Source organism: Lissotriton vulgaris, chromosome 4_1, assembly GCF_964263255.1.
Source record: "Lissotriton vulgaris chromosome 4_1, aLisVul1.2, whole genome shotgun sequence".
NCBI lineage: Eukaryota > Metazoa > Chordata > Amphibia > Caudata > Salamandridae > Lissotriton > Lissotriton vulgaris.
This window is the reverse complement of record NC_141691.1, coordinates 769,914,462-769,922,914: the sequence shown is the minus strand read 5'-3', so window position 1 is coordinate 769,922,914 and position 8,453 is coordinate 769,914,462.

Here is an 8,453-nt window from a genome sequence, read left to right as displayed (position 1 = left end):
ACGCGCTGCCACTGGGCACGAGCTGCAGGCCACGCCGATGTGCACACTCACGGCGTGCCTACAGAGTGCGCTGCTCTTTCACTTTCGCTTGGTTTTGAGTCGCGGAGCTCAACGCTGAGACTACAGTACGGAGTCCTTTCCGGAACCAGGGAAAGCGCCCGGAGTAGAAGAGGGTACGTGGCATAGCCCTGGATGAGCAGCGGAGGAAGAGGCCTACCGAGCCGAGACCCGATTATGAGTTACAGCTCGACGTCCGGCCCTGAAGACAAGCCATGCAGCAGAGACATACGACAAGCCAAGGAAAAGCATAGCGGCGAGACACTTGGCCCAAGTGCTACGTTAATGAGGTGAGAGCCGCGGGTTTGACGAGGCAGCTGGGAGAGGACGGCGTTGGAGACTGGCCCTGACTAGTTGTCTACAGGATCATTGGGCAGATGCAATAGCATTTTCGCTGCAGAGCTGAAAATCCCCATGCTCTTTCTGGCAGTTGCTCCTAAGCGATACCTTCAAGCACCAAGAGCACTGATGCCTCCGAAATGAAAACGCATTTCCAGAGCTGCCTTTGTTTCAAAATCACTCTTTTGGTGACTTATCAGCTTTTTTGCCTCAGAGCGTCCAGCTGTGTTGAGCTAACACCTTGAGCCGACACACGTACAAGCAGGCGGCCCTCATCAGTGAGGTCAGCGCCCCCTCGGGTGTGCCGTGGACCGCTCTCCGCTGGTCGAAATAGCCTCATTTCTCGGGACAAGGCCCAGTTCTCTTCTAGAGGGAGCCAGTTCAGCACTTACAGGATGCACGTCCATTCATACAACGTATGCTTGGCACACAGCGTGGAAGCGCGGGAGCCAGACAAGTCAAAGCATTTGCAATGCAATAGGTCTCACATTTACACAAGTTTAAGCTAGTGGCATTGTAAATGACAATGCCTTTTATTTATGTTTTAAAAACGAAAACATAAATAAAAGCCATTGTTATTTGCAATGTCAATAGCTTAAACTTACGTAAATGCGAGACCTATTGCATTGCAAATGCTTGTTTAAAATGCCTGTGTGGTCCAAAGTACAGGGCAATCCTGTCATGTGTACGGAGACTTCTGGTGACTCAAAGAATAGCATACGGGATTGGTACACCACCCTCAGCCTGGCTAGATACAGCAATGCATAGGGAAGTTTCAGCTCACCAAGGTGGGCCTTGTCTGCCATAAATTACTGTTGCTTCTGCTGGACTAGTCTTGTATATTCATGAAATTTGAGGATGAAAATGTTTTTGTACATCAGGGGTTCTTTGTCTGGATTGCTTTCAAATCATGTCCCTGTCATGGTTATTCAAAATCTTTGCAATGAAAAGCCTTGGTATGGCTTCCGGGGGCGACTTCTGCATCATGGCCCTGTGCGCCCTTTCCACAACAAATTAACAGGACAACAACTATGGAGGAAGCCAGCCGGTGAGCCACTTAGTCAGGAACTGTTCTATGTCCCCCATTCATTTCGAATAAACTTTATTCGATAGCAAGTATCATAAAAAACATTTCACAGTCATATAAAAGATTATAAAATTAACATTTCATATAGTAAAAACAAGTTTTAAAAACCTTGCTATACCGCCCACTCTAAAATTAGGCTTCATATCTTAATTGGCATTTGATTATTGGGTTTAAAATTACAGATGAACTAAGACACATGTCCCATACAAAACAGTTAATCTTCATTGCTTCGCAAATCATTCCTATGTGTAAATTAACTCTCAGTTCCCCAGATTAGATGGTATTTATTTGCACATTCTTCCTTAATTGTGCCTTTATATGGATAATCCACGCACACCCCAGGTACTTGGCAACACCACATACTAGCGAGGACCTAGTTGAGTTGGTTCTCAGGATTCGTAGAGCATCAAGGTGGTTTCTAGTGCCCAATAAAATACATATAGGCTTGAGCCATTTGGCCCTTGCTTGCTTGTAGGCTGGGCAAGCAAAGAATAGATGGGCTACAGTTTCTTGCTGTGCATCCCTTTTTATATATAGGTATGACCTCTGCTCCTTTTCAAAATATCAGGACTTCTGCTCCTGTCATTATATTGTTGATTAAAAGCAGGATATATTGTGCCCACTTCTGTTGTTCTAATAAGAGCAAGTCGCCCGGGATACCATCTGGGCCTGCCGCCTTTGCAGGAATAGTACAATTAATTGCATTCTCAATCTCTTTCATTTGGAAGAGATTGATATCTTCAAGTGTAAGTGGAACCTGAATTCTCTGCAACTCGGAGGTAGGTAGGGCCTCGGGTTTCTCCGTGTACAGTTGGGAAAAGTGATCCCACCAGGCCTGATCACCAATATGGTTCGGGATTGGGATGTTGTCCCTCCTATCTCTCATCTTGATTAGAGCCCAAAAGGAGGCGGAATCCCTCTTGGTACAGGCAACTTTTAGGTCCTCCTAATGTACCTCTTCCCAATCACGTTTTGCTTGCTTTAGTGATAGGTTGTACTCCATCCTCGCTATTTTGACTAAGGTGGGATTTTTCCCCTTTACCGCAGGTATTTGTACTTGCCTTTTCTCCCTGCAAGACTCAGTGTACCATGAATTGGAGCTTTTTGTTTGTCTCCTAGTGTGGCCACTGGGTCGTCTTTCAAGGAAGTGGGCACCAATCTGAGCAATTATCTCGTGGTGTATTATGGGAATCTTCACTCCCCCGGACATTATCTGAAGCTGCCTCGAGTTCTGCTGTCTTTGACACTAATATTGAGGAGATGTTCTTTAGTTTTTGGTCCTCTCCTGCGACCTTGGGCCATCTTAGACGCCTACCACAATTAGAGAGAATTAACTCCTTTGTGGCGGCGAGGGAATTCCCAATGGTATTAGATTTTTTGTTGGGAGGGGCCCATTGATTCTTTAATTTTAACATTAGAGGGTTGTGGTCACTGTCAATAGTTAGGCCCACTTCCATGTCAATGACATCGGCCCAGAGGCGTAAGTTGTGGTGGGCAGAAAATTACGCTCTGACTGCGTAGTGGATGAAACTAGGTGAAACCAGCCACCCCTGCTCCCAGGCCCAGTCCCTGCTTCTGAAAGCAGCCAGGCCGGGGACAGCCTGCCTGGGACCCATGGAGCCTGTCCCGGGTACTTGGCCATGCCGTTGGCCTGGAGGAGGGAGCCCCGGACGCCCGGGGGAGGCCTGCCCGGGACCCGTGGAGCCCGTCCCAAGTACTTGGCCTTTGCGTTGGCCTGGAGGAGGGAGCCCCGGATGCCCGGGGGAGGCCTGCCCGGGACCCGTGGAGTTCGTCCCGGGTACTTGGCCATGCCGTCGGCCTGGAGGAGGGAGACCCGCACGCCCGGGGGAGGACTGCCCGGGACCCGTGGAGCCCGTCCTGGGCACTTGTCCATGCCGTTGGCCAGGAGGAGGGAGCGCCGGCTGCCTGGGGGAGGACTGCCCGGGACCCGTGGAGCCCGTCCTAGGCACTTTGACATGCCGTTGGCCTGGAGAAGGGAGCCCCGGACGCCTAGGGAGGTGTTGCCCAGGCATAGCCTATCTGGTCCCGGGGCAGAGAACTACCAGCCCGGGAGGAGTGTCCTGGCATACCCTGTCCCTAGTAATTCCTCTTTCTTGGAATCCGTGCATACCGAGTGACGGAGGGGACCCAAGCCGCGGAGGCGCCCGACCTCCTGGAGCCCTCGCTGGGATCGTGGAGGCAAATGGCACCTCATCAGGACTTCCAGGGAAGACCGGCCATCTGGTCACCCATTGGAAAGCGTTGCGTCCGACCAGATGGCCGAGGGGAAAGGTGCGACCAGATGGCCGGGATTGAAAGGACTCCCAGCTGCCCACCCGAGCCTTCGCGGGAGGGCTCCCGCCTGCCCTTGTGGGGCTCCGGGGCTCTGGGGTTGCAGGGCTCCGGGTCTGCAGGGCTCCGGGTCTGCAGGGCTCCGGGGTTGTAGGGCTCGGGGGCTCCAGGGCTGTAGGGCTCTGGGGTTGCAGGGCTCGGGGAGGGGGGCTCCTAGGCTCCGGGGCTGCAGGGCTTGGGGTCTGTAGGGCTCCAAGGCTGCAGGGCTCCGGGTATGTAGGGCTCGGGGTCTGCAGGGCTCGGGGTCTGCAGGGCTCCGGGGCTGTAGGGGTCCAGGGCTGCAGGACTCCGGGTACGTAGGGCTCAAGGTGCTGCAGGGCTCCGGGTCTGCAGGGCTCCGGGGCTGCAGGGCTCAGGGGGGTGGCTGCTGGGCTGCAGGGCTCCGGGTATGTAGGGCTCGAGGGCTGCAGGGCTCCGGGGCTGTAGGGCTCCGGGGCTGCAGGGCTCAGGGGGGTGGCTGCAGGGCTCCGGGTAGGTAGGGCTCAGGGGCTGCAGGGCTCGGGGTCTGCAGGGCTCTGGGGCTGTAAGGCTCCGGGGCTGCAGGGCTCTGGGAATGCAGGGCTCGGGGGGATGTAGGGCTCGGGGCTGCAGGGCTCCAGGTCTGCAGGGCTTCGGGGCTGCAGGGCTCACGGGCTCCGGGGCTCCAGGGCTCTGGGTATGCAGGGCTCCAGAGGGGCTGCAGGGCTCCGGAGGGGCTGCAGGGCTCCGGAAGGGGCTGCAGGGTTCCGGGTCTGCAGGGCTCCGGGTCTGCAGGGCTCCGGAGGGGCTGCAGGGCTCTGGGTCTGCAGGGCTCCGGGGCTGCAGGGCTCAGGGGCTGCATGGCTCCGGGGATGCAGGGTTCCGGGGCTGCAGGGCTCGGGGGCTCTGGGGCTCCAGGGCTGCAGGGCTCGGTGCTGCAGGGTTCCGGGGCTGCAGGTCTTCATGACAGCAGGGCTCCGGGGCTGCAGGGCTCCGGGGTTGCAGGGCTCGGGGGCTGCAGGGATCGGGGCTCCAGGGCACTGTGGCTTCAGGGCTGCAGTTCTCAGGGGCTGAAGGGCTCGGGGGCTCCGGGGCTATAGAACTTTGGGGAAGGACAAAAGTTGGAGTTAGCCCGGCCGCCAGCCCGCAGGGCCATCTTGTCACCCAGCCCGCAGGGCCATCTGGTCACCCTGCCCGTAGGGCCATCTGGTCGCCTGGCCCGCAGGGCCATCTGATCGCGCATCCAGGTGACCAGATGGCCCAGGACGGCCCAGTGCCCAGATGGCCTGGGGGGATGCCATACCCAGTTGCCCTTGCAGTCCGGCGAGGGTGGCCGGGCACACCGAGGCAGCCGCTCTGGAGGCTCCTTCTGCCCTGTGGCTGCTGCTCACCTCCCTGCCCAACTTGCCCTGGAGCAGCGGGAAGGGGAGGCCAGGCCTAGGCCTAGGCCATCTGGTCACCCTGCTGACCCGCGAGGGATGGTGGCCCCCATCCCCGCACCCTAGTGGGGCAGGGCAGGAGGGGGAGGCCCCCGTGCCGGAGGGCACATGGTGGAGGCAGCCTCCCATGAGCCCACGTCCCCCCCTCTGCGCCCTTCCCACCGGCCCGGCGGCATAGGGACCCACCCCTGGGTGTGGTGGAGGGAGGCATCCGCAGGCTCCCCAGGAGGACAGACAAAAGCCACAAAAAGACGGGCTATAAATATAGAAATAAATAAAGTTATAAGGGGGCAATTTTTATTTTTTACCCAAGAAGCCAAGCACAAGTTGTCAATTTTAAAAAGAAGGAGAGTTAGGCTTAAGGCCCGTTTAAAACGCACCAAGGAAGACGCTCTTTGGATACAACTGAGGGAAGCTTCTTATAACGGCCAAGCCAAGACTTTCTGGTCTTTAATCGGCAAGGGTTGTGGTACCAGAGCCAGTCCCACTCCTATTGCCATTGAGGAACAGACGTGGGTTCAATACATCGAGAATTTGTACAGTAACAATAATTCACAAGTATACAAAGTGGAATTTAATAATGTCTCACGTGTATTTGATTGTCCAACAGAAAAGGAAATTGAATTTGCTATTAAGAATATGCGTTCCTCTGGTGCGATGGGTCCAGATAAAGTCCCAATCTCTGTATTAAAACAACAGAGTGAACTCTGGAGCAAAATCCTCTTTCCAGTGTTTAAATTTTGCTTTTCTAGTGGAACAGTCCCCCCCTCCTGGAAAGGAAGTATCATTGTTCCTTTATATAAAAAAGGGGCAAGAGATCTTCCCCAAAATTATCGTCAAATCGCTTTACTTGATGCCATTGGTAAGGTTTTCGCAAAATGTATTCTTATTTTAATGAACCAATGGGTAACTGAATCTAAAATCCTCCCTATTGAACAAACAGGTTTCAGACAAAATCACGGAACTCTAGATAACTTGACGGCATTACAAGTTATCACGGAAAAATATGTGAAAGTCCGTGGTGGGCAGGTATATGGCGCTTTTATTGACTTCTCCACCGCATTTGATAAAGTGGATAGAATATTGCTGTGGAGAAAGTTATTTAATTTAGGTATGCCCCCCTTTCTTATTAAGTTAATTCGCGCCCTCTACTCAGATACCTGGTGTAGAGTTCTACTGGGAGGTGAATGTGGTTTATCTAAAATAATTTTTACTTCTAACGGGTTAAAGCAAGGTTGCCTTCTGGCTCCTTTGCTGTTTTCCCTCTATACAGTTGATTTACCCGTTGCCCACTCAGCCTGCGCCGGTATTGCCCCGTCTTTGGGTGGAGTTCCAATTGCATGCCTTATGTATGCAGATGACATCTTGATTTTGGATCTTACCCCGAAGGGCTTGAATAATCGTTTGCAAGCGCTTTCTGAATACGCTGAAAACCATTACCTATTGATAAACACGGCAAAAAGTAAAGTGATGTGTTTCTCTGGTAGGAAGAAATGTAAATTTCCTAACTTTCCTTGGGTTGTGGGGGGACAAAAATTGGAAATTGTGAAATCCTACACCTTCCTTGGCAAAATTGTCACAAATAACCTAAGTGACAAAGCACATATAGACAATAACTCTCGGAAAGCTATTTCACAGGGAAGGAGTTTAGTTTCCTTGTATAAAGCCACAGGTAGAAGGCATTTTTCTATTCTTTTAGATGTATTTAGAGCGAAAGTTCCTGCCTCCCTGTTATACGGAATAGAGTTAATTGATCTAAAACAGTGGAGTTTTTTAAACTCAGCGGAAGGGAAAATTTTGCGTAGTTTAATGTCTGTTGGTACAGCAATTTCGACTGCTTCCCTGAGACAGGAACTTGGTATACGCAGTAGCTGGGTTCAAGGTTTGGCCAGTATTATACGTTGGGTAGTAGGTATATCAAAAAGTGAGTCTAATACCTTAAGACATCTTATAAAAAATGAATTACTGGGAAACTTTAATGACTATTCCTTGATTGTAAAAAATTTCAGATTTGCCGTGGCACAATTGAAATTGGATAAAGAGATTTTATTTTCTTTATCCTCTTATCAATTAAAAACCATCTTAAAGTCTGCCACATGGGAACTGGGGTTTAGTCAGGACAGAGATTCCCGACTGTTGAAAAAAGGTTGTACTCCTGTTATTGAGTCTTGTATTCTGCGGAAAGCTCAACCTTATATGTACTGGAACATCTCTCATGGCGTTAGACGCTTAGCTTAGTGTACTTAATAAGACAAAATCTGCTTCCGTTGAAAGTTCTTTGTGCCAGATGGTATGGCCATTCGGCACTTTGTGATCTTTGTCAGATGTATGACCAGGACTTAGATCATGTTATTTTTGTTTGTCCTGCCCTGATGCCTATCAGGCGTAGATGGTTAAGACCAATTTGCCTACAACTCAACATTTTATCAGCTTCTTCATTTAAGGCGGCCATGATTAACCCACCTAATGAAATGTTTTGTTTTAAACTGTACAGTTTTTTTAAATGTTTCTTGGACCTGTATTAAGATGTTTTTTTTATTGTTGTTAAATGACATCTTATGTGCTTCTTGCTTTTGTATGTATATCTTTGTTTTTATGTGGACCTCATAAAGAGTTCCTTTATCATAATAAAATAAACTTGAAACTTGACAGACAAAAGCTTGGCTCAGAGGAAGACTTTCAATAGATCGCAGCGAGGTAGCTGCTCTGCTACTTACGAAACCCTGACCCAGAATCAGGTCATCTAGAAATGATTTAGCACCAGGTGCCCCACGAACGTGTGGTGCACTAAGGGCGATGGAGGCGGCCCCCTTCCGTCCGCGCTCTGGTCCCCAAGCGAGCGGCTCTACGCACGGGCCCCCCAAGAGAGGCCGGCTACCCTGGCCAACCGAGGCTCCACAGCACTGCGGTATCGTTGCGGTTTAGGGGGGATTCTGACTTAGAGGCGTTCAGTCATAATCCCACAGATGGTAGCTTCGCCCCATTGGCTCCTCAGCCAAGCACATACAGCAAATGTCTGAACCTGTGGTTCCTCTCGTACTGAGCAGGATTACTATTGCAACAACACATCATCAGTAGGGTAAAACTAACCTGTCTCACGACGGTCTAAACCCACCTCACGTTCCCTATTAGTGGGAGAACAATCCAATGCTTAGTGAATTCTGCTTCACTAAGGCCCCGCTTTCACGGTCTGTATTCATACTGAAAATCGAGATCAAGCG